Here is a 25,534-nt window from a genome sequence, read left to right as displayed (position 1 = left end):
TGCAATGCCCTGAAGTTTATTCTTCACTTTTTATATGCTTTAGTTCTTAGCAAGATGCTTCTTGCTTCCTGCAAACATCTCTTTGTTTAAGAAAAATGGATTTCACTTATTTGCCCTACAGCAAATTAGACATTAAGTTTTTCTCGTGCCTTCTAGAGAAGGACCATAACGTAGGGATCATATTAAGAAGGGGAACAAACATTTCACAGATCACACTATATTATAGCAGAGGTTTTCTTGCACAAATGTTATTTCATTACTAATCTTCATCATCTAATCAGCACTCCATCAGGCTGATTCATAAGGCTTTCCTTCTTATGGAAATCAGAAATCTTGTGCCACCAAAAGCTATTGCAGTATTAAGGTGTGAGCAGATTCCTTCTGAGGCTGGGCTCAGAGAAGAGGTCCTGTATGAACAGGCATGAAAACTGAACTTTTCTCACCATAAAGCACATCCTGTGGTCAATCTGGGGCCAGTACAACCATCACTCTACTGAAAAAAGAAGTGTAAGATCTGAGAACTTCAGACTATGGACCCAAAGAGGATCTATGGATCTAAAGAGGACCAAGGGCTCCAGATGTAGGACTGTGTAGAGGGAAAGAATCAGCCCTCTCAAAGTGATGGCAGTGCTTTTCCTAATGCACTCTAGGATACCGCTGGTGTTTTTTATCAGAAGGGCACTCACTGTACCAATAACTCCTCCCAGTTTTATATAATCAGCAGATGAACTGAGGCTGCCCTCTGTATTATTGGCCACATCATTAATAAAGATGTTAAATGGTACTGACCCCAGTATCACTCCCTGGGATGCACCATCAGTGACTTGTCTCCCTCAGGCTTTGTAGCCGACTAAGCATGGCTTTTCATTCATCATTCTGTGGTGCCTACTCCTGATCACTTCCTTGTCCTTCACATGCCTGGAAATGGTTCCCAAGATTAGCTGCTCCACCACCTTGTCAGAAATAAAGACAAGGTTGACCAGCCTGTAGCTCCCCAGATTCTTGCCTTCCATGGGCAAAGGAGTGGCATTCACTCTCCTGCAGTTTTCAGAAAGATTTCTCAATTGCTGCAGACAAGCAAATACAGTAGGACTTAGGAATACAACCCCTAAGGGCCTCTACACTTGCATGTTCAGTTTGTTTACAGGCTCCCTAACCTGCTCTTTATCTGCCAAGTCAGTCAGTCTTCTTTGCTCCAGATTTTCCCAATGGCCTGGGATCCTGAAGCCTGATCTTACTGGTAAAGACTGGGGTGAGGGCAGCACTGAGGCAGCTGCCACTGGACTTCAAAGCAGGTGCTCTAAACAGATTTCTACAAACAGAATGCCTGTCTCTGGATCACTTTGCATGACCATCTGTACAATCGGGCAGATCTTGCTCAATGTATTAAACACTGATCACCTTGAGCTGTCACTGCAGCCAGAAATATACAAAAATGAGGAAAGAAAACCAAACAAAAGAATCTTCTGGAGTATCTGAATGTTCCATCTAAACCATGTCAATGTTCCATCTAAACCATGTCAATGTATCGCAGTGTGTGAATTTGGCTTCTGGCCATTGAACTCACCTGCCACCAAAGCACCTTTCATTCTCCAAAACCATCTAGCAAATGTCTTCCATAAGCATGGTAGCTGTGCAAGAGAGGTAACACAAATACAAAGGAACTGAAATAAACCACACTCATTTTAAGCAATGGAAAGGCATATAATATTCTTGCATCATGATGGGAATCAAAAACATCCCCCAATAGAAACCAATGTTCTTCCATGGAACTCTGAATCTGCAGGACAGATCCCAGACAAATGGAAGATTAAAAAAGAATCAGGTAAACACCAAGATTTTAAGACAATACAAGATGGACATTGTGTAAAAACAAAAGCAGATGGAAAACCTCAATTTTACTTTAGAAGCTGCGTTACTCCCTACTCAAGTCACATTAGCACATTCATGCAGAGGAAAATGCAATCCTTTGAAACAACTAAAGCTTCCAGAGCTGTTTTGTGATCCCTCAGTCATCTTCCTGCTATTCACAGGCATCCTGTGCCTGTAGACTTCTCAAATGTTGCTCCTTAGAGACACTTGCCTGGCTCTTGGCTAGAGCATCTCTGCATTGCTAACGAGCAGACTTCCTTCCACACAAGGTGCTGTACTCTCATCTGATTCTGTTGCCTACCATCCGTCCATTCAATCACATCCTGCTTTGAACTTTTGCCCTTTTTAACTCTCTATGCAGGCTTACAATCCTTAGACATAAAAATACATAGATATACTCATGTTTATCTCCCACAGCCAGAGCAGCCTCAGGGATAGCGATTTAACGGCTCCTGTTCCGAGGATAAAGTTGTTTATAAATATGGATGTAACTGGGTGCACCAGTGGGAGGCAACTACAGAGTATCCCCAGGTGTCTCTCTAGGAGATCCAATTCATTTAGTAAAGCATCCTTCTAAATGCGTACACACACTCACACACATATGCACATGCACACAGCAGTTCCTTAAATGGGCACAAAACATGGATCTTTTCCACTGATATGGAAAGTTGTTAGAATGGTGCAAGGGTCGTAGATCCTGATTAATTTGGTCTGTACTGCTATGTTTCTTCCACAGGAATATAAATAAACACGAAGAGAGGGCCATTTTCTCTAAAAAGCTTATTTCTTGTGAAATAAGGAGGCTGCATCTTTGGAGGAAGCTGACTGGATGGGACTCCTTCCTCCATTCAGTTCTCAGAGATTTGCTGCAGGATCTGGTAAACAGGACACCGTGGAATTTTAGCCAGGCAAACCACCCAGTCCAATATATAAAAACTTAAGGCTTCAGTTAGTATCTTCTGCTAGTGTTACAGGTTTCTTTGGGCTACTTGTCAGAAGTGAAATCCTTCTTTGCTCTTAATCCATGAGACAGCAGGCAAAGTTCCTGCTGCCTGCTCCAGAAGGGTTGGTGGGGTTGCAGGCAGCAGGAGCAGCAATCTCTGCAGCAAAACACAATTTAGCCTGCAATTTTTGCTAGAGTGGGATAATTTGGTGGTGTGACAAAGGGCTTTTCATCCTCAAGTACAGTTGTGAATGCCACTGTGTGCTCATATTAGACAAACAATATTACAAAAACTATGTTTGTAAAGATAACTGAAGAATAAGGAACCAGTTAGTGACATAACCTTTCAAATGATCTAAATAACTGATTGAGTTCAGAGAGGAATAACTTTTTAAAATCATTAGATTTTGTAAGCAGATGTAAAAATAATTAACTTAAAATTATGAATCCAGAAAATAATGTAAACTGCAGATTTCAAAGTCAGAACAACTGTAGTTACAAAGGCAAGCAAATGCTGCTTAGAGAACAAAGACATCAATGACCAATTTTCAGGTGAGCCATTCAGAGCCAGACCAGCATGTTTGACTTCCTTTAAAGACAGGACACTGAAAAAGAGGAGGTCCACTACTTAACTTTTCTTTGTCTATTCTGGAAATGTTCCTTTTCTCAGCCTCTGAATCACTGGCTTTACAGCTGTTTATATGATAGTCATTCCCAAGATGATGCAGAGCAATTTACAGACACTGGAAATCAAGTCCAAATCATCTCCATTTTTTAGCTGTATTTATAAAGGGCAGTGTTAAAATGATACTAGAGACAAAGAGGAAAACTGATGCAGAGTCCCAATATTTTCTTTTGCAAATGTTGATAAGGTACATATAGGCACGAGTGAAGACAAACCTGAAAAGATTTCTCAAATCAAAAGAGAGCGCAAACACTTGTATGAAGCAAAGCATTAGTACTTCCCCATACAAAAAAGGAGGAAACACATTCTTTTGCAAAGCACTGGTAAATGGGCAAATCACTGCTGAAGAAACCTTTCTTTCTGTGAGGAGAATCTGGTAGGACAGTCAAAGACAGATGAGGAGGACAAGAGACAGGCCTGATAAAGACCGGGACAGAGAACCTGAATGAGTGAAAGAGTATCAGTGGCACAGGTATGGCTGAAAACCAGCAGCTGGGAAACAACCTGAAAGTGGCCTTTGCCTATACAGAAACAAGCTGCCAAGTACTTTTCTCAGTTTTGCCTGTGATTTGACACTGTGGAAGTGTTCTCAGACCTGGCTCAGCTGTGATGACCTCTGGCCAGTGATAAAGGATTGCTCACTTCACTGTCTCATTTGGCTTGCAGATTGAAAAGGATGAAGACTCCATATGAGATTTAAGATTCTTCTGCACAAGAAGAAAGCAATTTAAGACTTTAAAAAATGAAAAAAAAAGAAAGCCAGAAGAGTTCTTGACTTCTCTCCTACCAGTTGCCCTGGTATCTAAATTACCTTCTAGGCTCTGTGCCCATAAATTTTATGTGGTACTGTAGAAATGCAGAGCAATCTTTCTTTACCTGAGAGTAGAAATTAGTGTTAGTATAAAGAGAACAACCCTTTCAGGATTTACTATACTCCAAGGACTTGGTCAGCTGTGTAAATTTGTTCCATTATGACTAGTTTCCATATCACTGCAATACATTGATGGATGTGTCTGTAAGATTAAAATCTGCTGTTCCATCAGTGTAAAGCTAGAACAAGGCAGATACAAAGATTTTGGTTTTATATCTGCCTTGGTATCTAAAATGTTTCTGCATTTAAAATCTTGCAGCATGCCAGTATCTATTTTGGGCTATATTTACACAGAGGGCATAACCTGACCTCAAATTTCAGAAAACTACTTAAAATTTCATGTGGCTACATACAAGATTTTTAACAGACTTAAAGTTTGAGTTCAATGCCTGAAACCTTGCATTCCTTGATAGACAGGCCAGGAGGAGAGTGCACATTCCTAGCTTTCCAAAGCACACCATTTGGCTGGACCTGAAATAAGATAGAGATTCTCCTCTTACCACATGAAGGTGAACTCTGAAAACTAAATTTCAATGCACAAACTGCTCCACCTGTCCTTCTGCCCACCTTACCTAGCCTTATAAATTATAATCGCTTCCAAAAGTTATCTAGGGCCAGTTTTGTTTGTCTCTAGCCACTCTCACCAAAAGTGGTCAAAGGAAATTCTCTTAAACTTTTGATCCTATCTGCACCCAGGGCCAGCACAGGCAATGAGAGGAAGAGCTGCCAAATGGCATATTTTGACTCCTTAATCCATACTCTATAATAATGCAGGCAACATTTTTCCCCCATTAATGGACCATTTATTTTTTTTTTCTTCATTGTTTTTAAAAGACCATTAGGAAGGCTTGCCTGCATTTTCATTAGAGATTAGCAGAAGGGGAAGGATGGATGGTTATCAACTACCACCTGGAGAGGCTAAACATACAAAAAGACATGAAGTTTAGACACAGACTTGTAAGGCTTGATTCCCTGCCAAAGCAGAGCTGGAGCACAATAACTCAAAGTCATGCCAAAGTTGAATAGCTACCTGCTAGAATATGAGCTAGAAATGAAAGGAACACCTGCAAAATAAGACCAGGAAGGCTGGGGGAGGAGTTGTCCTTGAAAGGGAAGCAACAGAAACAGGCAGCAAGAGACTATACTGAGTAGCAAAGTTTTCAAATAAATTAGCCTAAAAGTCATGTTTGAGAGTTCAGCAAGGAATATACTTCCTATAAATAAAGCAAGGAGGAGAACCACACCACAATCAAAACTGTTGATCCTGATTCTCGTCAGACTGATAATTCGATGTGCATATTTCATCAGCATTTGCAAAGATGGCAAAAGAGCAGTAATGATTTCTTGCTGCCCTGGTTATTTCCAGATGCTGTCATTATCCATTAATACTTCCCCATTCACTAACAGTTCAGGTAAAACATAAACTACAAGTATAAAATACCACGAAGTTAACTAATTTCTAAGAAATTCTATGTATCGGTATCCATGCAGCAGCTCTTCCCGGTTCCCTCTTCCACCTAATAATTTTCACTGATTCACTTATTGTGTTGACCAATTACCAGTATGTGCTCAAGACTTCTTCTAGATAGACTATCTGAGATTGGGATAATGAAAAATTAGTCAACTGGAATACCAACACAATGTTACTTATTACTTGAAAATAAATAAATCATCATTCAGATTGCATGCTCACATTTGTATTTACCTGTAGATATTTACCTCTCACATTCCTTATCAAATAAAGAAATACAGGTCCAAGCTGGACTCCCTAGCACTATATAAGTAACTCTGAGAATTAAAATTGAGGTGCCAGGTTGAAGTACCCATTAACCAAGCTTAGTGTGCTGTGGAGATAAAGTACAATTCTGAAAGAATTGATTGATGCTGAGAATAGCTTTTCCTTCCTAGATTGTTTTGCAATACAGAAGCAGAGCTGAAGTAAACAAAACTAAAAACATAGGAACATTTTAGTCAAAAAAACCCAAGCAAGCAAACAAAAACAGAAAAAGGAGAAACTTGGTGGCAATTCTGGACAAGGAGATGACACTCACTGGCTGCTCTGCAATTTCTGTAGAAGTTCTCTAGTTCCTCATACAACACTTAAAATATATAAATAAATGTTAGGGATGCAGAAGTAGGTCTGTGGCAAATCTACTGAATCTCTCACAGGCAGGTTCACATGAAAATTAATCTCCATAATACTGATATTGCTGATTTTGTTACTGTTTATATTGCCTTAGCATTTAGAATTTTGCCTAGCTACTCCTTTTAGCAGGCATCAATTAATTTTTCTTGTATCAAAAAATTACCATCTTTAATACTTTTCTTGAAGGGACCACAAGAAGCTCCACCATCTAATCATCATTAAAAAGTCATGGTTTTAAAAAATAATGTAAAAGAGAGTAAATAAAACCCATTCTATGAGTAACAATTTTTACCTTCTCTTTCAGTTTACTTTCTTTATATCTATGCCCTTGTCTAGTCTCACACTTAATTGCAATAAATGGCTCCAAAATTAGTGCAGATGAGTGTCTGATAAAGTTGGATTCTATACCTGACTGGAATTAATGTTGGCTATATCCTGGAAAAAAGGAGTGCATACATTACATATAGGTTTTATTTACATTTTGAAAAGAAATGAAAAACAAAAAATGTAGTTTGAGCTTGTCTTTACAGCTTCAGTGATGTGTGAGTCTGCTAAGCCAATTTCAAGACTGCACAGTCCCCTTCCCTTTATCTTCATGAACTGTGTCCTAGTGGGCTGAAAAACACAGTTATTTCAGCCACTTCTCACATTTCTAGATGAACCCTTTCTTCAATCACAGATGATGAAGTGAAATGAAATTATGAAAGGCAGAAAACATAGAGCCCAAAGTGTGACCTAGGAATCTTAATTTTCCTCAATCATTGCTGTAACGGAATGCAAGTCTGCAGCAGCGGGGGTGAAATTATAGTACAAATTACCATGCTATGCCAGATAAATTATTCTCTGCAGCATGGTTATTAAGTGATAGATAAATAACTAACACTGCAGGACTGATTGACAAAATATAAGTGACCTGGAGCTAAGCAGGGCACTGTGGAAATAACATTGCAGTGCCACTAATATTTTAATACTGAAATGAGATTTTCCAAGGCAGAAAAATCTTAAAATAGTATATGACTAAGCCAGCTACAAGTTAAACAGGTACTAGGAGTTCTTCAGCTCAGAATGACTGGCTTCATGACATGTCTCATGTAAACATTTTTTAAATACAAAGTTGGGAAATGGTGCATGTTTTCTGTCTGAGGAGCACATAGAAGACTCCTCAGACAGAAAACATAAGAGAGTGATTGGATTTTTTTTCCATCAAACAGGTGTTAGTAGATAGCAATCTTCTTTCACAGCAGTGTCAAAGACAACGTGGGACATGGGCTCAGAGGTTATTCAGTGACATTGTGTCATTCAGGTTTAGAAACAGAGCTAATAAATAGAGAAATTACTCAGATTATTGTCAGAAGGAACCCAAGAAATCACTCACTACATAGATTCTCTGGAGAGCTTCCTCTATTATTTCTACAGCTGGAACCTGCTTTACTTTGACATTTCTGTGCATAACGCTGTTGTCATAGAATAACTTGTGTCTTACTATTTTGTGATCTTTTTCAAATTTGCCAAATACCTGCTATCAGTCCTTGTGACATGTTTGTACAAAGGCTGATGTTTGCCTGGAAAGGAAAGAGTTCTGCCCGGGTCATCCCCAGGAAAGAAGAAAATTTTTATACAATCAAAAATAAGGGCTCTCTCAGAGTAGGATTTTTTTTTTAGGACAAAGCAAGCAAGTGGGGTTAACAGCAAGAAGAACACCAGCTTTTTGGAAACTGAATATCCATCTAACAATGGGCAAAAAAGCTGACTGGGAAAGATGCAACATATGCCATGTTCCAGAGGGAAAGTCATGATGAACCACAATCATGAAAATACATAATTGCACCAGAAAACAAAACCAGCATGTCATGAAAGAGATGTGAAAAGCATGAATGTTCTTGATCCAGATTTGTAGATATTTTCTGCTAACTAGAAAAGTTTCTTCTGAAACCTTTCTGTTAGGTCTTTCATTCACAATGTGCTGTAGAAGGAGCAAGCCATTTATCTGGGTGCCTATGAAGCTGGAGCACAGGAAAGTGAATTACTGCGGAGACAGAAGCAAACCAGCTTTCAAGCCTGTGGCAGCTGAACAGAGGTCTCTGACCTCATAAAGGTGTGCTACACATAGGATCTTATACCCAGGTACGTGCTGAAAACAGCATTCTGGCCCCAGGCCTGCTGAGGAAACTTGGCTAGTGTACGCAGCTGAGGAAATGAGACAGTATTTTGATAATGTTTTTAATTTCAGTGAAATGCCTGCTTGCCCGAGGATCTTAAAATATTCCATGAAACAGCATTGACATGATGCTTAGAATGACAGACCTTTTTTTGCCTCTGTGCATGTGTCACTAACCTCATCAGACAGAGAATATCATAGGCAGAGGCAAGTTGCAAGAAGCTGAAAAAATGATTGCAAGAGTCATGTGGATTTTAAAATCAAATTAAGTCTGTCTAATTAAGTATCCAGGTAATTTAATACAGAGCTCCAGTAGAACTAAGAGATTCCTACAATAGATTAATAGTGAGTATCTCACTAGAGAAAGCTCCTGCATGTTACCCTACGCACAGTCATGGCCTCTAATCTTTCCTAGATGCAGAACAAACTGCAAGAGAAAAAGAGAGAAAGGCAGGGAAAAATGGAGGCAATTACAGAGACCCATCCATGAAATAATCTGAATGTTCTAGTTACAGACCATCATTCAGGTCAATCAAGAGGGATCCAGCTGAAGACGAGATTCAGATACATTTAGTGGGAGGCTGCCAGGGGGTGGAGGAAGTCACAAAAAGAAAACAGCGCAGCTAGCTTACTGTCTGCTTAAGGCAGAACAAAATGCTAGCAGGTGACAGTAAACACAAAGAGATTGAAGAAGATGGCTCTCTGGAGAAAGGCCCTTGTCAGAACTTTTAGAACACAAGAAAAAGAAAGGCAGACTTTTGTTTTCTTGTTTTCAAGTCAATTTTGAAACTGAGTGTAGCTCTGTAGGGAAGAGAATTGCTCCCTGGGGGAATTAGGGAAGTTGTAGAGTTCAAACAGAATGAAGAACAGGGGGGAAATCAATATTTTTCCTCTAGAGGATTGCTTTCAGTAGTTGGTGCTCTCTAGAATCAAGGCAGAAATTAAAAAAACCAAAACAAACAAAAACAAAAATCTCCCACTCCTAAATTCTTAACTATTAAAAAGAAAAATGACAAGGGCTCAATTATGGGGCATTGCGACTTCTGGAGTTTTGGACTAACCTTGCTATCTAATATTTCATGACAAATCTGTGAAATTCCTTGAGGGGATGCTCCTTCTTTCCTTTCACCCTGCCTCATCATCCATCAGTTTATTTGTTTGCTCTCTGAGCGCTTCCTGTGCTCACAGAAGTACTGCAAGGTCAAGTAATCAGCTGGTATCCTAGTATGTGCATTTTCTATGTAGCGTAACAGGGCTGATTTAAGGCTGGATGGCATTTCCTGACCTTTAAAATGGAAGACATTTTTATCCCAACCAGGGAGACCCCAATATAAATAATCCAGGTATCAAACCCCAACTATTCAATACTGTCCCTTTAGATCTTTTTCAGTAACTACATTTGCTTGCAGCAACCACCCAGGTGGTATTCTCCTGCTCTGTGCATAGCACTGCAAAGCACAGAGCTTACAGCTCTGCCCTTAATTGGTAGTGGCATAGTGAGAAACACTGATGGTTCCATAAAGTCTTGCATGCATAAGAAGATCACTGTTGTCTTTAATGTTCAGGTTCTCTGAAATGTCAGGTGTTTGCCTTTCATTCTCCCCCTCCTGTCTTCTTCAAATCTCTCTCCCCAAATAAAATCTTCACAGGAAAAAATCATAATCAGCTGGGAGCAGGTGGTTTTAAGCAAAGCAAATTATGTTTTCTGCTTCACTGGACTATCTCCTATCCTGCAGTATGGGAGAAATCCCAGGATATGCATGCCAGTCTCAGGGAGCTTCCATCAACCAGGACCCTTTCTGAAGGACAGCAAATTGTTAAGAGTACCAAGATGAAAGCTTAGTGGGCTAACTCAAATTTAATATGACATATTGCACCCTATATTGTTGCTGTGTTGGTTTAATGCTGTTCTGAGCAGACAGTTCCAAAATCTTATGGAACCAGCTATTGCTATGACAATGGTTCAAAGTTGCTTTCCTTTGCCACCAAATGAGGAAATGAGAGTAAGGAAATGTTATTGAATCTTAAATCTTTGGTGTAAACAATCCTCCAGACCAGTTTCTACAGACACATGTTGAAAGAAACTGAAAGCAGATTCACAAAGACAGAATTGCTTTAAGGGAAATATTCATTCTGAAGTCCCTACTGAACTCTACCTGTCTTCAGTGACCTTGCATCCTTCATGATATGCAGGCTTTGTCTGAGTTGCCACATGGACTCAGTATGGCCAGTGTATTCCATTTGTGCTGCATTGAACAGGACCATACCCATACTGAACAGAATCTAGGCTGCTGCTGAGCCTCTTGGAGAGATGACAATATTTGGAAAAGGACCAAATCCCCATTCTCCCCTCCCAGCTCTCATTTACAGCAATGACCAGGAGGAAAGATGCACGCTGGACCTTCTTGTACCATTTCCACAGGTGTGCCCCCTGCAGACGTGTTCTTGGGAGGGCCTGGAAGAGCTGTCAGGGTGTCCTGTTGCTGGAGTTGCAAGGAACTGTAGCAGTGAGAAAGAGAGGGAAGAAAGAGACCAAATTTGAGATGGCTATTTGACTGAGGCAGGGCAGTTACTCTATATGATTGCAGAATGCATGTGCTGACTCACTTTCAGTTTAAAAGAATGAGTTGTGAAGTTGGGGAGAGTAGAAAAGCTGCTTCCTCTGAAAATGGCATGGCTCACAATAGCAGCAGAGAGCTGAGAGTTTATGCTCAACAGCAGCTGTAGGGCTGGGCCACTTCAAGATCTCTAGTGGGAAAACGGAGCGAGCCAAAGTTCCTTCTGGAAGCATATATGGCAAATTAGAAGCTGGGACATATTTTGGACATATACGGTTCACTTTCACTCAAAAGAGGAAAAATCAGTCGAATGTCCATAGATCCATGGGAAATCTGTACTTATGAAAAAAGCCAAACCCACATCAGCCTTCTGTTCTCGTAAACACTTGGCATGTGAAACCTTCACCAGTTCACTTCAAAATAATTTGCAAATGTCGTTTCTCCCAGCCCATCCATCGATGCCATAATAATCTTATCCATCCAAGCAGACATTTCCCATACAGCTAACTACTTCATCTCTCTCTTACTTGCTTGTCAAAAAAGCTCACTGTGCTGTGCTTGCTGATGCTCACAACAGAATTTCCTCATACTTTCTTGAGTCTCATGAAAGGGTGGAGGCTAAGCAACCTTTCCTTTTCTGGCAGGTGCTGGGAATTGCCTCTGGGGAGGAATTTAAGTGTGGCACAAACAAGTAGGTTCTCTCTCAAGCCTCAGTTTTTTTTCTCTCATCTCTGATCTGAGATGTACACAGCATCACTTCAATTCCTCCCTAAATACCACAATCTCAGAATGTTTCAGAACTAGGCTGACCTAAACCAAATATTTTTTCTGTGTGTAACACAAAATTGGATAACATTTAAGCTAATTACTTGAATATGAATATGAAGTTTGCTCTAGATCAATGTCTTAAAGAAATCATGAATTTAGGGGTTGTTTTCAGAGGAGGACTTTTCTTGTATTACTGAACACTCAATGAAAAATCTTGCTTCCAAAATAAATTGAAGGAAGTCTGGATATTTATGTAAACTTGCCCTGTTTACTGTATACCTCCCTGCACTTCAGAACTGATTCTGATACTAGCAATTTATGAGGCTGAATTCTGTGGCCAATGGCACAATGACTTGAAGGATTCAAGACAAGCCCATGTCCAAATCCCGGCCTAGAAATGGGTCAGCTCTGGGCCCTAAGGAAACAGGTGCACTCCGTGATCCAGGCGACTGCATTACAACTCCAGGGCTTGGCATCTGCGTTCAGGTTTCTCTTCCCAAAATCCATTTACTTTAAAGGTGAGATGTTGGGGAGGAGGGAGAGGAGCCATAAGAAACAAATGACTAACTGCAAGAGGCAGCAATTGGACTCAGCATGTTCTGCTAATACACACCTGATAAAAAGCTTTTTTTTCTCTCCTCACTGCAAGCAATCAGTTTTATTAACATTGAACGATAATGTGGAATGACTGTGAGGGAAAAAATGTTTAAAATAATAAAGAGAAACCCTGCAGGTGAGCAAGATTGATTTTAATAAAAGCAACAGAAGAAGTACATTTCTGGGACATTTTCTGCCCCCCCCCTTCTCTTTGGAGGGTAAGATGTGATGAGTCTGGTGTTGTCAGTCTTGCCAGCAGGAGGGCAGTGACAGGTTGAGCAGCGTGTCTGACAGGACTGAAGTCAAACCTCCAAGAGAAGTAGTGCAGTGCAGAATAGCCACTATCACAGATTATGTGGGGGAGAAGGAATGCACAAGGGTTATTCAGATATCATTATACACGGCAAAAATAAACCCCGAAACAACAACCCACAAACAAATCAGGATGACAGCTCTGCAAAAAAGCAGCAAGAAATGAACTCCATCTGATTCAAATCATACTGAATTACAAAGAAAAATATCACTAGCAACAGACAAGCATTGCATCTCACACTCCTTCAAGGAGGCAGAAAGAGTTGCAAAGGGCTCATATGCTTATAAAAATACAAGTTTTGCCGCTTTTAGATTATGTTCAGGCTGAAAGTGATGGATGAAATCCAGCATGATACCTTCTCAGCATTGCATTCTGCAGTGACCACATAGCTCCTGCTCAGTGTTTGAGTGCCCAGGAGTTATCAGGTAATGACAATGTCACTCCTACAGCAATTACTCACTCAAGTAACAGCTACATGGATGTGTAGCACATTATATTTTCACAGTGTGTGATATTTTTGCCATTACAGTGAAAAATCAGCATTTGTGCTTAAAACTTTGAAGTTGTCTCTCTCAACATGTTGCGCTAAGCTCTTCATTTTTCTCCCACTTGTCTTCAGAAGCCATCTCCTCATGCCACTCACTCCTCAGGTTGGCAACAAACTGCCTGCTGAGCTATGAAATCCTGGAATTCTTGCTGTAATTTTTATCAGTGTTCGGCAGCAGCTCATCTTATCTAACACACTTCTGTTTCAAAAAGAGAACTTGCAGGCTTTCCCAACCTTGCATCTTGCAGATTTGCCTACCCTCTTAGGTTTTAATGGTCTTTTGGACTATTACACATTGTCTGCACCAACTAGGTGTTTCGTTACAATCTCTATGACCCAAGAACAAATCTGGGAACTTATGTCCACAAAAGGGAGTAAGCAGGAAAAGGTTTCTTTGATATTGCATCCTACAAACGTCCCATTGTTGCAAAACAAACATGAAGTGTCAGCAGGGATCCCCATTCCAGAGATCAGCTAATCTAATCAGTCTTATAGCCAGTCATAGGGATAATGGAAACCTAGGGGCAGAGCTAGAAAAAAATGCTCAATGCCAGCTTAATCATTAAAGAGGAAATAAAATAAAAAGACAATTAAAACAAAAGATAGTGACAGAGAGAGAGCAAGAAGCAACAGCAGATTTGGACAGAAGATGGGGATAAGTCCTATTTGCAAATGCTGATCACATTTGGTGATTAGTCTCAGCCAAGAAAAATGAAGGATGGCTTTTTTGGTAAGATTCAAAACAAACATGGGTTTCTGTTCTGAAATATTTTTTTTTCCTGTGGAAAAAGAGAGCTAACTACAAAGACAATGAGAAAGGTCTAGTCTCAAATAGCAAATGGGAACACTTAGTGTCAGGCTGAATGCAATGTTTTAGTTTGACATCTTCTCCCTGCTTCCCTCTCCCTCCTTTACTTTAAATGTTCATATATTGTTTAAATGTTCATATATTCAATTTTAAAACACATTTCTCCTGTTCAATTATGTAAATAAAGGAAAAAAAAAAAGATAGATGCTGTTCATAGAACTCTGCTTGAGGGAGCTAGAACCAGGTATAACAAAGATCTTTCAAATGTATACAAAAGACAGTGGCTTGGTGCACTTCCAGGTAATCCAGCAGTGAATTTACTTGGGGAAGAGGGAGGAGAAGGCTGATAGAATGAGGGGGAAGAAACTGCATTTCCCAGCCTTGCCTTGCATGGTCATCTGCCCAGGACAGGTAATACACAGCCCAATGGTAGAAAGTGTTCACAAAGACAACTTTGTGAACTCCCATGTGATGCACCCGTAAGAGGCCAGTAATGTTTGCTATTTGGTGACAGCAGACTTTACACTGCTAGTTTATGGCTTTCCCTCTCAGCAATAACTTTGAATTTATCAGAACATGCTATTGTACATATAAGGCTGACACTGCAATTTATTGTATCCCACACATTACACCCAAGCATATGTCCCTATGTGAAATGCTGTTTTACTCATTCAGCATTCATGTGCAGATGATTTCTTGTTCCTCAAGTATTTAATCTAATGGGCACTTTTAGTACACACAACTACAGACACTAAGACTAAGGATTTAAAATACTAGACCAATATATTATATAAATGAAAATCTCTTCGGCACCCACAGATATAATATAGTATTTGGGCTTTCTGACCTTGAGTACAATTTCCATATACTCATTAAAAATTGATAGCACTTCTCATTATCCATTCCCCTCTCCTCAGCCTGCCCACCCTTCTCTCCCACATCACAGCCACCACCTCCGATTCCCTGGTCCTGCACATCAGTCTCATGGTCACCTCCAGGGGTGTCTGGGGCACCTCTTTCAGGCTCTACAAGGAGGCTGCTATTCTCTGTAATCCATAGGAGCATGCCAGGGAGCCCTCTTCCCTCTCAGTCAGGAGATTGAGACACACACTTATTCCCAAACATGAGATGCAAATGAAGCTTTCCACAGCCACAGAAGTCTTTAAGCTGCTTGCAGCTCAGAACGAGTTTTCTCAGAAACCTGCTTCTCTGAGACTTCACTCAAGCAACAGCTCGGGCTATAGCTGTCCTGTTGTTCAGGTGTCAGCACAATAGTTCATTCCTAGTTTTTTGGGGGGTGTATTATTCCTGTTTTATAAAAGGCTTATCCATTTTACAATTGAATTAATAAGAGAAAAAGATTTAGTGGGGAATAATGTGTATCTAATTATTAATGTACTATAGAACTTAGCTTTTATATTGCAATTTATATTGCAATTACCTTCTTTGTGATATAAAGCAGAACAATACAGAGGAAGAACTTCTTTATTAATGGCTAATTGCATGGTAATTTAAAATATTCAAGTTTCTTTAATAAGGTGCTGTATGAATGTTACCTAATTTGACAAGATTAATTATACAATTAATTTGAGACTGCTCTCAATTAAATTAGTAAAAATTCTTAAGAATACAGGAACCTAACATAAAGTGAGATACCTATTAAACAGGGTATTAATTAGACAGAGATGAAATAATGCATGCTTTGTTAATATAAAGGGCATTGAGGAGCTGTTCAAGATGTATTATTTCATTACTTTAATAAAATAAAGGTATTTGAGGCACAAAACAATTTCAGAGAATCCTTCAGAAGACTGTGTAATAGAAGTCAGCGTTAGTTCTGCTACAGGGACTGAAGGGACTGATTCTCACCTCAGGTCAGATTTATTCCAAGTCGTTTGATCCTGTAGAACCACTCCAACATTATTGCAGGGCAAATCCATGTACAGTCCCAACTGAGCAATGGGAAATGGATCTAGAGGTCAGTCGTGGATTAGAAAATATGCTCCAACTAAATTTGTATTAAAAAAATTAAAAAGAATGATGTACCCCAGCATCATAAGTTCATAAAATGAAACAGGCTAGAGTTCAGAATACTAATGGAAGGGAACAAGGCAAAAGGTAGGGTCAAAACCATGGACTTCAGGAGGAAGGATTTGGTTCACGGACCTGCTTGGAAACATCCCAAGGAAACAGTCCCAGAGAGAAGAGGGGCCCAGGAGACCTAACTGAATTTCAAGGGCTACATCTTCCAATACCTAGAATAGCTCATTCTGCCCTGTGGACTAAAGGTGATAGGAGGCCTGCAGGGATGAACAAGCTGCTCCTGACAAATACCCAACACAACAAGGAAGTGTACAAGGGAGGGAAAAAGGGGTCAGGCAACCCACAAGGACAAAAAGACACTGTGCAAGTGTGCAGAGATGAGATTACGAAAGCCAAAGACCTCAGGGATCTCAGTCTGACAAATTGCATGAAGGGCAACGAGAAAAGCTAGTACAGGTACAAATGCAGCAAAAGGAATACTGGGAAAAATGTGAACCTACTGTGAATGGGGATGTGGATCTTTACAAAAAGCCACAAAGTGGGTCAAGTTCACCATTACTTCTGCATTTCTTTTAACTGCTTGTATCAGGTATCTCACACACTGGAGGCCAGGAGGAAGCTCCAGAGGAAGGAAAATTTATTCTTTGTGAAGGAGATGTGGAGCACTTAGATAAATGGCATACACACATCCCTGGGACCTGATGGAAGGCACACACAAACGCTCAGGGAGCTGACCAGTGCCATTGTGAGGCCAGTCTTGAACATCTTTGAAAGATCATGGTGATCAGGAGAGGTTTCCATCTTAAGGGAGAGGCAACAGAGGGTGGTAACATTTTCAAAGATTGGATCGCTTTTCTTCCATTCTGAGATGGCACACACAGTGTATTTCAGACATTTGGATTCTTTCTCAGCCTCCACTGTATTAATCACAGCAAAGTTCTTGTGAGAGGGAGAAGCTCTGTTAAGCACTTCCTCCTTTCAGGGAAACTGACTTCAAATGACCTGCCTGAGGTCAGAGATGAAATCTACTTTACTCAAACTCAGTTCTGCTGAGTATTAGGCCATCACTCTTCACTACGGAGTTGTTCTTGTTTCTACCATGTCCAGCTTATAAGGACAATAAAGTTTCTGGCAGAATATTTTTACAGCACTCTCTACTATGAATGTAATCAAATTTGTACCCATCCAGAGTGGTATTTCTCTCACCTGGCTTCAGACTTCCACAATGTGGACATCAACATCCAAGCTAGTCACTCTGTGATCCCTTTGCAGATAAAGGAGGAAAGCAGACTCTATTGGATGTGCATTAGCAGATCTGTTCAATATCTGTTTAAGAGGTCATGTTTCATATTCTGGAACTGCCTATATCTATGCAAAAAGGGAGCCTTGCCAAAAGGAAGACTAGCTCAGGAGAGTTTTCATCCCAAGGATCTCAGACAAAATATGTTAGTTCATTTTGTCTGGGAACAGAACACACGATATCACTGATATGACCAATGAGAATAGAACCAATTGCAAATTCCAAATATTTGAAAGCTATCCACACAGTGACCTTTAGCGAGATATTCTTCAGATAAACTGCAAAAGCAAATAAAATCAAAACAGGCATTCCAAGAACAGGAAGAATCTTGATTATTAGATATTATAGCTCCTTCATATGAACTCCTACCTTCTCTCTGTTTCAAACTCAGTCAGATAACATGAGTTTAGGTATTTGAATCTACTCAAAACAGTTAGTTTTTACTATTAGTATTAGTAGTATACTATGTGTACATGTTATTGTCATAGACTTTTCTATATTATGATAAGCTATTCAGCATTATTTTGAAGATATTTTAAGGATTTCCTATATATGTGCTGAATTGTTTTACTATATAAATTAGACCTATACTGCACTATGGTTAGACAAATGTAAAGTCCAAAGATTTAAGGAGATTTGAAACTTTCAAGTTTGAAAGTTTCAACTTCCAAATTTGCTTTAAATTTCTCATTTGTAGAAATGTGAATTTAAAATGTGTTCTTTGAAGCAGACACATGAAAAGTTTTATCATCTTAGAATGAAACACAACCAGCCTCTGCTCACTCATTCAAACTAACACCTTGCAACACGTGAGATACATTCAAACTACTGCACTCCAGTGTTAAAACCAGTGAAAATTTAATTCTGAAAACAAGAATTGTTCTGTTTCTTAGCAAAGCAGTTCTTTTGCTTCTATATGATTGGCTGCACTGGTTTGATAGACAGTCCATCCTGATAGCTTCAGCCTTTCTAAAGTGGCATCTCACAAACACAATGAAAATATGGGGAAAACAGCCATTTCTGTGCATAGAGTGACAGCAATTCCCATTCCTATTGGCGTCTGTCGAGTGCCCAGATATAAATGTCACCTGAGCACGGTGCTCCTAAGAAGTGTTTTTAAAACCATAAAAGGTATTCTGAAAAGCTCCATCTCTTTGACCTGACTGCAAGAATCTTGGAGTAGATGATTGAAGAGAGCATGGCTAGAGGCAAGCATTCAAACCAATTGTTCTGCTGTGTCAGAACAAGGGCAGAAGGGATGACACATTCAAAGGTCCATTTTGAATATCTTAAAATTTCAGCAACAGAGGGTAACAATACAAATTTTTATAGCTTCTAAAAGCAGTTATATTTATCCATGCCAATTAAAAATAAATAATTTGTTTTTAAAAGGACACATTTATAACACTCCTCAGTCCACCAAGTCTTGCCTTCCTTCATCATCTATATCCTGTTCTGCAAGCTAAAACTTTGCATAAAAGCATTTAAGTTTGTTGCATTTTGACTTGAAATAACAAATTTGTGGCTGTGGCAAGTCCACTATGCACCAGAGACAGCCACAGGTTCTTCTTATTTCACTCGTGTGTGAAACACTTAACTAGATCTCTCTGCTCACTAGGGAGGGTGTGGGCCAAAACAGAAGGCTGGTGTGCCCAGACCCACAACATCAGAACAAGAGAACAACCTGAAGCTTGTTCCAATGTTGTCAGTCAGAGATGGGGGCAATTCTAAACTAAATGAGAACTTGCCAGCCACAACTAAACCATGGGAATGGGGAATGTGCTTGAAAAGAGACATTTAAATGGCAGAGCTGTCAACCTTCCTGGCCCATTTCTTTCAGTTTCCATGCAGTACCTTTCCCTCTCCATGAAAATCGTGCTTATTCCCCTTTCTCCAATTTAGAAAAGATCAAGTGCCCACAGGTGTACCCCAAAAGCTGTGATCAACTCATCCCTACATTTCTACAAGTTTTCTCTAACCTTAAATTTGGCTCAAACAACTGTCACTTCAGAGAAATGTGTGAAAGGAACCAGACTGTGTCTCCAACTACAGTCTACAGAGTATAGCAAATACCACTGCAGAACTCATCTTCCTACTCTGACAAGTGTAGTTAATGAAGTGCAGTCCAAAATCTTGCAGTAAGTTGCTTTATACATATCCTGTACTACTTAGTTTCAAAACAGAGATTTTACTTGCAGGGAAAACTTCCACTTGGGAATGTGTTGCCAGTCAGCCTAGCAACATGCCCCTCAATCTGGAGCATGTGTGGTCTCCAAAGGCAGCACTTTGGGACTGTCTGTCAAAACAGCAGCATCCCATTCAAGACACAAAGTGTTAAAGTAATCTCATATCTTTTACAGAGTTATGTAAAAGCTAGGACTTTTCTTTTAATGAAGCCTCCTGATCAAGGTTATCAAGTCAGGCAGTCAATAGCACTGAACCCTTTTATCAGCTCTTCTTGGTAATTATAAATTATTCGCCATTAGACAGTATGCTAATTCTTAGGCTCCTACAAAGAGCTTAATCAATTGAGTGCATTTTATTATTTTCTAGTCTAAACATCATGGACTCATCATATAAAGTATCCAATAACATCTAATTATTCTAGATAGTTAAACTGATGCTAAACCAATCAGAAATTATATTTGAATTTATTAGTCTTCCTGCATTATTTAGCCAGCACAATGGAACAACAGAAACAAAATACACCCAAGAGGTGAAGTGAGAACTGAACAACAAATGAGGCTCTATAGTTAGTGTATAGAAAAATGAAGTAAAATATGTGATTAACATTCAGAAGGGAGGGGGCAGGAAAAGTAAAATAGGCAGATCTGTACTATGCATTCTCCTCTGGGTCATATTATTGCTAATTTAGACCTGCACAGGCATGTTAACCCTGAGAGACATTTCTGTATCTGAGGTTGGCTTCCTCACATCAAAGCCTTTTTAGTTATTGTCTTGTAGTTTTAGGAACAAATCCATCAAAGGTGCCTAATACCTCTCCAAGGGCAGGCTTTTGAATTCAGACCTCTGATTCTGAAAATGCTGTCCAACTGTCACCTAACTCTTGCCCCATCTCTCCTTTCCTCCCCTATCTTCCTTGACTTTGCTAATGACCTAAAAAATCTTTTCTGCTGAGAGTATCTGTTACAAAAACAATTGTTAGTCCAGGTGGCTGCCTCCTACCCAAGCATTTTCTTACAGATGCAGTAATCTGCCATTTGAGTCACCTCCTTTTTGTCTGGCTGGCACAAAGCATTTGTGTAGCTCTTCACTGGAGTCCCACATGCAAGCAGATGATAGGTGTTATTGTGAGCCGCAACCAAAAATGTTTTCCACAGCCCTCTCTTTCCTATGAAACCCTGGCAGGGTGATAAAAAAGCATCATGTTGAATTCCTTCTGGAGTCCTTATTATCCTCCTGCCAAAAGCCTGCTCAGTATTTAAAAAGAAAAAAAAAAAAAAAAAAAAAAAAAGAGAAAAAAAAGGAAAAAAAAAAAAGGCAGCAACAAGAAGAAAAACCACAAACCTCCATAGGTCCAAAAAAAGAATATTTGTTTAAATAGTGGGTAATAGCAGTGTGTAATGCTTCACCTTTCCCTTTTTGCCTGCATTAGCACAGCCTCTGAATCAGGAAGCATTTTGGCACAAGTAGATACGGCCTTAAAAAAGAATCTCCCACACAGGAAAAGACTCATTCTGGGCGACCAGAGCTGGCTGCCCCTCTGGGAAAGCATACCCTTTAATTTAAGCTGAGGCTACTTTTAGCTTCTGTATGTGTAATTTAAGACTGCATTTGCTTTTAAGTGAGTTGCAACATGTTCTTTTAACTGGGTAATGGATCAGGCTGCAGACTCTTCCACTGCTGAGATGTGGCTCTAAATAAAACTGGAAGAACTGCCCTATGGGGGTCAGACCAGAATTTCATTTAACTTAATATCCTGCCTCCAACACCTGCCAGTAGCTGCCTGGTGAAAAAATATAAAAGCCACAGCAGAAAGGACTGAGTAGTTCTCTCTTCTGTGAATTGTCCCAGCTCCTGGCAATCAGCAGCTTAGAAGCACTGCTGAAATTAGCTAACAAAGTCAACACTGACACATAGATGTCAGATCCAGAGACTTTTTCCAGAGTTGCTCCCACATATACTATTTTTCAAGTAGCAAACAAACCCTTCCATCGTCATCAGTGACCTGTGAGAAGGCGGAGTGAAAGTAGAATGGTGCTGATAATCCCATCACCAACATTCAACAGGGACTGTCTTGTGTGTATGTATGTATGAATGCATGTATATATGCATAGAAGGAGATGAAAAGTTGAAAAAGCATGACATCTAAATCTAAATGTTTGGTTAATAAGGGAGTATATCCATAAATCACTAAAAATACCCATAAAGTATACAGCAACTCCTTTTATTATTACATGTTATTTGAATCTCAGTAGTTTTCAATATTCAGTAGTTATGTAGCAAATTTTTTACAGTCAAGGCACTTGACCCTCCTATTTCTTGCTATTTTGAATGCATGCATGTATGCTTGTACCGCAAGAACTTCTTACTCATTCTATTTAAATATGGACTGAAGATACTGAAAGATACTTTTGCAATACAGGCAAAGCAATAAACACATGAGGTCCCAGATTTGCTTAGAAATTCCTGTATAAAGCCATTTTGATCTGCTCTCCCTGCTAGTAAAGTGTAAACAGCACTGTAAGAATCAATCCTCCACATCCCTGTGACACCACTGGATGAACAATCCTTGCTGTCCACAGCTCCTTAGAGAGGAGTTTCTCCACTGTCTGCACTGACACATAATGCAGTCAGTCCAGGGCTCCCCACACAGACACTAATGCACTGTAGCATCACTGTTATTTTTATTTACTTACAGAATGTGGAGCTTGATACAATACTAAACAAAACAGACATGGTCCTACTCCAAGGAGCTTCTATGCTTTCAGGTCTACCCACTCTGGGGCCACAAAACAACTAGAGCCTCTAGAGCTCCCTTGAACTTTCAGTTTCTGCTTGAGAAGGTGACAACATCCAGAAACGTCTGTGCCAATTTGACACAGTATTACCCTACAACTGTCTATCACAGGCTGATGGAACACTTCGCACTGAGTTCAGCACAATAGTCAGGTGTAAAACCCATCCTGGAAAACTGACCACGCACAGCTGGGGAAGGTAAGGGATAGGCCTGAGATAGGTTATTTAGTTCTACTGGTTTCCACAAAAATATGTGAAAAAGCATTGACATTAACCTGGGAGAACATGTGGACTACCTTTCCCAAAATCAACCTGGTTTGAGTCTTAGACCACTGTAATTTTCAGCAAATGGATTCCACACAGGCCACCAAAACAAAAGATTACTTCAAAAGTTACACTGATTTTTAGGAGTGAACTAGGGATTGTTTCTTGTTGCTAAGGAGTAGTACAAATTAGGAGGACATTAAGTTGGAGCAGAGGCCTCCCAGATGTCAGCTGTAAGAAAAACTTATCTCTATGCCCCCTCCACCTGGTGGGTGTGCACAAAGAAGGGGAGCAGAGTGGGGATCAGACCCAAAATGCCCGAGTGCTCAAACTTCTCCCTCTGTCTGCCTTTGAAATGAGGCACAGGGACTCCGAAATAATCTCCAGCACAACTCTGGGAAAATGTGTGCTGTGGATGTCATGAAGGGAGGGTGTGAATCGAGAGCTGAGGGTGAGGAAGATGAAGTTCTCTTTTTATCCCCCATAAATCTGCACCTGCCAGGGGGATTCGATCTGCAGACACAGCACAGGTGAAGGAGCAAGCAGATTGCAAAGCATACATCACAAAATGAATGTGTTGCATAGTACATAAGTTTCATCACTTAGCACATGAACATTTCCACCTTTCAAGCAAGTAGTTAAACATAGAAAGAATTATAGCTCTTTTTTGGAAATTATCTGGCTATAGGAAATTAAAAATAGTATCAGGTTTTAGAGTTTGGAAAGCAGAAGTTAAGGGACAGACACCAGATAAATATTAAAGTCTGTATTTTGGTGAATAAAAGGCTGCTATACAGCAACTCATACCTCCTCTCCTAATAATAAGTTTTCTTTTGCAGGTGTGCACTCTATAGTCATGAATAAGAATCAGAATGGGGAGCAGTTCTTTGGATCATGACAGTGAAGACAAGGGAGTATGTGCCTCATATCTGGTCAGTTAGATTTCATCAAAATGTTGTGGATAACCTTTGAGGAGGCGGTCATGAAGGCCCATAAAGATGTCCACCTTTACAGGCTGCTGATGAGTTTTCTGAAGCTGAAGGACATTATATATGCATGGCTATGCTGGTCAGACATAGGGCTTTGACAAAGTTTTGGTTTATGCATTAGGATGATGAAAGCATCAAGAGTACCCCCTTAATGATAGTTTTTCCTCTTACATCTTGTTCATTCTTGTTGGGTATGAAATATCAGGTGGAATATTATAGACAGTAAGGTCATATGTACTATTGATAAGTCTGGAGGTAATTTAATTTCCAAGTAATAAAGATAAAATCAGGATTTTTGCATTTTGTAGTTTCTTGGAAGTCTTCTTAGCAGCAGCAATACCTTGGACACCAGCTCCTTTCTTACATAGAACACTGAACACCACTCCTCTGTGTGTCTGGCAATTTAACCCCCTGTGCATTAAGGAGGGACATCCATCATTGAAAATATGAGAATGGAGTTTATTCTCCAGCACTGAAGAAGAAAGTGACACAATATCTCCCTGTCCATTATACCATTACAGACACTTGTTCAGTCTGGTTTTAGCCCTCCATGTAGCTTATATTACCAACAGAAACATGCATGCATCTTTTATGTTCACAATCTCCTCACACCACTGGTAGCTGGATAGTCATAAAAACCCTATCTAGGTGAGGGAGAAACAGCAATGAACACAGAGCATCATATTACATAATTCTTGTCTCTTCATCCCATGTTAATGCTAGCAAGGTATGACACTGCTTTTTACATGCAATTGCAACTTTTTTTCCTGGTTATTCATGCTTTGGAGAATGCTGCTTTAGGAATTCAATAGCAATTATACTTGGTGAAAAGAACACACAATACAAATTAGAGCAATATAGATTTTCCCCCCTGTTACTTTAATGTTTAGTTACCCTGTTAGATTTAAACTGAGTACATAATGTTTAAGAAATTACTTTCACTAAAACCCATTAACTGACAATTAGAAATGGCATTTTAATCCAAAGGAGTGCAGCAAAACATTACTGCAATTAATAGGTACGTTAGACCAGTGCAAAATCCACTCTAAACCAAAGTGTATCCATGGTGGCAGGTTGTTTATATCCAATACTTAAAAGCATCTTGAAAACTCAGGGCAAGAACCTTAGGCAGTGAAAACAATGGAGTCATTCTTATTTGCATTCAGTGAGGGCTTGGCCCTGTGACTTAAGCCCGTATTTCATTCCTTTGGCAAAACTCACCACTGGTGACCAGGCAGAGGATGAGGAAGAGATTTAGGGCCCAGGATTTATGCAGCTAAGTGCCAGCTGAGTAAGGAGCAGGAGGCTCTGGCCCACAGCTTATGCTCATGATTACTCATATTCCTCCTCTTCCCATTTGCATCTCCTCCTGGCAAAGGCAGCATCTTCCTCCTCCTGCTTATTTCCTCCTTGCCTCTTAGTTTGGACAGCGGTGGGAGTGACAGTACCACGTGTCCTCTGCAGAGGCGTGACACTTGAACTGGGACTTTCTGATGCAGGTAAGTTTGAGCAAGCTACTCCGAGTGGAACCTTGCATCTGCTTGGCTTGTTTCTTCATGGTAACCTCTCTCTGCCCAGACACTGTTTTTAAAACTCTTTTAAGATGCAACCAGTCAAAATTTCTTTCCTTGTAAACTGTCCCAAATAAACATTTCTCTAGTACTGCCCAGAGGACAAGTATTTCTTTTGCCA

The sequence above is a fragment of the Melospiza georgiana genome, chromosome 3 (assembly GCF_028018845.1).
Source record: "Melospiza georgiana isolate bMelGeo1 chromosome 3, bMelGeo1.pri, whole genome shotgun sequence".
In the NCBI taxonomy this organism is placed as follows: domain Eukaryota; kingdom Metazoa; phylum Chordata; class Aves; order Passeriformes; family Passerellidae; genus Melospiza; species Melospiza georgiana.
Note: the sequence above shows the minus strand (reverse complement) of the source record.